Source organism: Solanum stenotomum, chromosome 2 (genome assembly GCF_019186545.1).
Source record: "Solanum stenotomum isolate F172 chromosome 2, ASM1918654v1, whole genome shotgun sequence".
NCBI lineage: Eukaryota > Viridiplantae > Streptophyta > Magnoliopsida > Solanales > Solanaceae > Solanum > Solanum stenotomum.
This window is the reverse complement of record NC_064283.1, coordinates 23,450,874-23,456,621: the sequence shown is the minus strand read 5'-3', so window position 1 is coordinate 23,456,621 and position 5,748 is coordinate 23,450,874.

The following is a 5,748-nucleotide window of genomic DNA, read 5'->3' as shown; positions in this document are numbered from 1 at the left end:
AAGCCTCTTGCATGTGCCAAGTGTGGTAGGAACCACCCAGGTATTTGTCGCGAGGGCTCCACTGGTTGTTTCAAGTGTGGTTAGAGTGGGCATTTCATGCGAGAGTGTGCAAAGAACAAATAGGGTAATAGGGGCAATAAAGCCCAGTCTTCTTCAGTTGCTCCACCAGACAGGGCTGCACCTAGAGGAGCTACTACTAGTACTGGCGGAGGAGCAAACTGCCTCTATGCAATCACTAGTCGCCAAGAGCAAGAGGATTCGCCAAATGTTGTCACTGGTATAATCCAAGTCTTTGACTTTACTGTTTATGATTTGCTAGACCCAGGAGTGAGTTTGTCTTTTGTAACTCCTTATGTTGCTATGAACTTTGATGTTATTCTTGAGCAACTTAGTGAACTATTCAGTGTTTCTACACCTGTTTGTGAGTCTATTCTAGCAGAGAGAGTCTATCATGATTGTTTTGTTTCTGTCAATTGCAAGAGTATAATGGATGATTTAATTGAGTTAGACATGATAAAATTTGATGTCATTCTTGGTATGGACTGGCTTCATGCCTGTTATGCCTCAGTTGATTGTAGAACTCAAGTAGTCAAGTTCAGTTTCCAAATGAGCCAGTCTTAGAGTGGAAAAACACTTCAACAGTGATTAAGGGTCGTTTTATTTCGTACCTTAAGGCAATAAAGTTAGTTTCTAAGGGTTGTATCTATCACTTAGTCCGAGTTAATGACTCAAGTGCTGAGGTACCTCCTTTTCAGTCAGTTCCAGTACTAAAAGACTTTCCAGAAGTCTTTCCAGATGATCTTCCGGAGTCCCTCCTGAGAGAGAAATAGACTTTGGTATAGATCTTCTTCCAGATACTCGTCCGATATCTATTCCGCCATATAGAATGACACCAGCAGAGTTGAAAGAGCTTAAGGAGCAGTTAAAAGATCTCTTAGATAAGGGCTTTATTCAACCAAGTGTCTCACCTTGGGGTGCTCCGGTCTTATTTGTGAGAAAGAAATGTGGTTCCATTAGGATGTGTATAAATTACCACCGTTAGTTAAATAAGGTTACCATCAAGAATAAGTATCCTCTCCCGAGAATTGATGATCTTTTCGATCAGCTTTAGGGTGCTTCATGTTCCTCAAAAATTGACCTCAGATCGGGTTATCATTAGTTAATAGTAAGGGAATGTGATATTCCCAGAACAGCATTCAGGACCCGTTATGGTCATTATGAGTTTTTGGTCATGTCCTTTGGTTTGACCAATGCACCAGCAACGTTCATGCACCTTATGAACAGAGTATTTAAACCTTATTTAGATATGTTTGTTATCGTCTTCATTGATAACATACTAATATATTCAAGGAATGAAGAAGATCGTGCTAGTCATCTCAGAATAGTTCTTCAAANGACCCATTATGGTCATTATGAGTTTTTGGTCATGTCCTTTGGTTTGAGCAATGCACCAGCAACGTTCATGCACCTTATGAACAGAGTCTTTAAACCTTATTTAGATATGTTTGTTATCGTCTTCATTGATAACATACTAATATATTCAAGGAATGAAGAAGATCGTGCTAGTCATCTCAGAATAGTTCTTCAAACTTTAAAAGATAAGGAGTTGTATGCTAAGTTTTCCAACTGTGAATTTTGTCTTGAGTCTGTGGCATTCTTAGGCCATATTGTGTCTGGAGAAGGAATTAAAGTTGACACTCAGAAGATAGTGGCAGTGCATAACTGGCCTAGACCCATATCTCCAACGGATATTAGGAGTTTCTTGGGGTTGACTTGCTATCATAGAAGGTTTGTAGAGGGGGTTCTCGTCCATTTCATCACCTTTGACGAAGTTGACTCTGAAAATAGTAAAATTTCAATGGTCTGAAGCTTGTGAGAAAAGCTTTCATGAATTGAAGAAGAGGTTGACTACTGCCCAGTTTTGACCCTACCAGAAGGTACTCAAGGTTTTATGGTGTATTGTGATGCATCTAGAGTTGGTTTGGGTTGTGTGCTAATGTATAATGGCAAAGTTATAGCTTATGCCTCCAGACAGTTAAAAGTTCACGAGAAGAACTACCCAACACATGATTCAGAATTGGATGTCGTAGTAATTGCTTTGAAAATGTTGCGCTGTTATCTTTATGGTGTGCATGTGGATGTGTTCACCGATCATAAGTCTTTAGTATGTGCTTAGTCAAATAGAGCTTAATCTAGACGAAAGAGGTGGTTAGAATTACTCAGGGATTATAACATGAGTATTCTTTATTAACCAAGTAAGACTAATGTTGTTGTTGATGCCTTAAGCAGTTTGTCTCTAGGTAGTACCACCCATTTTGAGGAAGATAAGGAAGAATTAGCAAATAAGGTGCATATACTTGCACTATTATGAGTTCGACTAATGGATCCCACAGAAGGTGGAGTGGAGGTGATAAATGGGACTGAATCATCATTTGTGTCAGAATTAAAAGGAAAGCAAGACCAAGATCCCTTATTTCTTGAATTAAAAGGCAAGTGTTCATAAGCAAAAAGTGATGGCTTTTGAACAAGGGGAAGATAGTGTATTGAGGTATCAAGGTTGATTGTGTGATTGGATATACTTGAAAGTTCCACCCATGAAGGGTATTATGAGGTTTGGTAAGAAGGGAAAACTTAGCCCCCAGTATGTTGGTCCTTATAGAATTTCCAAAAGAATGGACAATGTAGCTTATGAGTTGGAGTTACCACAAGAGTTAACAGCGGTTCATTCGGTATTCCATGTCTCCATGATTGGAGAAGTGAATGGGAGATCCTTCACTTATCATACCAACCGAAGATATTGGTATCAAGGATAGCTTGTCTTATGAGGAGATTCATGTTCAGATTCTAGATTGCCAAGTTCACAAGTTGAGGACTAAGGAAATAGCATCTGTCAAGGTTCTTTGGAGGAAACAATTTGTTGAGGAAGCTACTTGGGAAGCTGAAAAGGATATGAAGAAGAGATATCCACATCTCTTTGAATCCAGAGAAAGTCCAGACCAAGGTACTAATTCTCTTCTTAGTACTCTTTAAGTTATGAGTGAGCATGTTGTTTGTTTGCATTTGTTTGTTGGGTGTTTGAACTTGATGTTACACCCTTAGCCTAGTAAGAGTAATCTCATTCGAGGACGAATGTTCCCAAGGGGGAGATATTGTAACATCTTGCAACTTGAAATAGCTAGAAAGAAGCTAAGAACTTCAAATAATCATTTTTGAAAAGTACATGGAAATCTGGAAATTTTTAAGTTAAAGTTGAGATTTCGGTCAATTTCAATCGACCATAACTCCTAGCTCAGGATGATTTAGGTGTAGTTCCAGATATGGTTGGAAAGCTCTTGGATTTATCGTTCCAACACCGCTGAGTTTGCAAAGGACGATCGATTTTGGTTGTGGATTTGCCAAGAAGTTTATCCTACAAGGTATGTGAGTCTCTCATAGCAATGGGTTCATTCACCCACGCACCAAACATGTTTAGTTTCAGCGCAATTCTTCCTAAAAGAGTTTGAAAGTTGATGTTCTTAATATGAATTCTTTAATTTGAATGTTGTTCTTGAATTGGGTTGAATTGTGGAGTTTCCAAGATCTTTACGTTGTGTTTTAGAGTTACTTTGAGTTAGGTTCTTGAGTACATACACTGGGTATCGGGATCTAAAACGAACTTGAGGAAGATAATCGAATTTAGGTGGTTTGAGGCTGAAAAATGAAGAAGGAAAAAGTCAAGTAAGGTTCATGAAACAAGTCCGCGTCGCGGACTTGTTTACCTTGTGAACAAAAATCTGCTCTGCGTCGCGAAGAGGACGCAGACTCCTCTGTCTCAAATTTTAATTTCGCAAGTAATTATTTAAAACACCTCCACGTCGCAGACTTATTCCAAGACGGTGATTTCGTAACTTTTCTCAAGTTTAACTATCCGAAATCATTCCTAAACACCATGAGGTCTTTCCAAACACAAATCATAATCCTTGAATCCATAATTCAATTCAAGGATCAGTTAAGAGTCAATTCAAGTAAGAGTTAAGATCAAAGTCAAGAGTCAAGTAAGAGAAGTTCATTTCAAGTTTTCATAAGTCTTTTACAAACGTTTTAACTTTGTTTTTAGACTTAAGTTTGAAGTTCATTTCTTTAAAAGTATATGTGGACTAAGTATTCCCAAAGAGATTTAAAATATTTTTACATCTAAATAATAACGGAAACTAAGATTTCCAAAGAACCTTCGGGCTAGATTTCAGAAAAGAGTAATAGCTTTCTAAATGAAGCAAGCGCGGAAACTTAGATTTCCAAGATAGCCTTTGAGCTAAGTTTTTTAGCACTAATCTCAAATCACAGAAGAAGTATGTTTTTTTTTACATAAAGAGCTAGTATATTTTTAGGAGTAGTATTGAGCACCGATGGGGAAGAGTTTATACAACTATCAGCCCCCTTGAACCATGTAGCCATCTTGGGTAGAAAAGGGTCATACTTTTTAGATGAAACCTTTTCGAAATATACTAGTGGATCCATTAGGCAGTTCAAGTCTTATACCTTTGGCCGGGTATAGGACGCACTGGCAGCGTTAGGAAGATCGCTGTATCATCACTATAGCTCTTAAGTGATGGTTGTCGGTTAGAGAAACTCCCACACAAGTTATTGTATTTTTTTTATATTCATCAGTTCATTGTATTTCTAAATACATTTCAGAGTTATTTGTGTCTTGCATACACACAGAGTTGATATCATGTTTTTAAACAACTTTTCTTTATATTGCACTTGCTTTTGAACTTCTTTATATTGTAATGAGTTCTGTTATGTTGAGTGGAGTTGAGCCAGGTAAGTTCTTCAGTTTCTCTCAGATTCTTTCAAGCCTATGTTATTTTAGCATTCCAACTAGCATACTCGTACATTCAATGTACTGATGTCAGTTGGCCTGCATCGTATCATGATGCAGACACATGTAACTAGGATCAGCATTCCGGCGCATCGTTGATCCAGTGAGCAGTCCAAAGTCTGTTGGTGAGCCTCCTTGCTTTCCGAAGGACCCATTTCATTGCTTTCTAGTTTAGTTAATTAGGATGTTGTGGGGTCTGTCCCAACATCCATCTCAGTTGTTACTAGAGGCTTCATAGATAGTCAGATATTAGTCCTTTGAGTTTGTTCATCATCATTTCTTATTGTTAAGACTTGGGTTGCCAGTTTTGGCCAAGTTTAATGTTTAGCTTTTAACTTTCTCAGCTATCTTATAATTTAGTTTAGTTAAGTGTTATTGATCAATAAGTATGAATATTGTCTTCCGCTGAGTAAGTAAGCTAGGCCAAGGGTTCGCTTTTGGCCAACAATGGTCTTCGAGTGCTAGTCCTGCCCAGGGTGTAGTCTCGAGGCATGACTAGAAAAGAAGGTTTTAAATTTTTTTGATTTTGGAAGGGGATTTAAAAATAAATATAGAGTATAAAGGAAATGAAAGGGTGTATTATCTGACAAAAAGTGTCATTTTGGTATTCAAAAGATGGGACAATGGTCACATTCTTGAATGGCAGACATGTGGCAATTGCAATAGTTCTCATGCATAATTCAAACTGCAATGTTAAGAGTGCTAACTTTCGAGAATGGACCGGGTCCCTCTCTGTAGTTTGAATGTGATTGCCGAGATCTGTCCTGACCTCCCCTTTCCTTCAACCTCTTTTCCATGTGTGTATACCTACAAAAGGTATGAAACCGAACTTGCTAAAACATGCATAACTGAAAAACAATGATACCTGCTCCCTTTGCATAGTCATG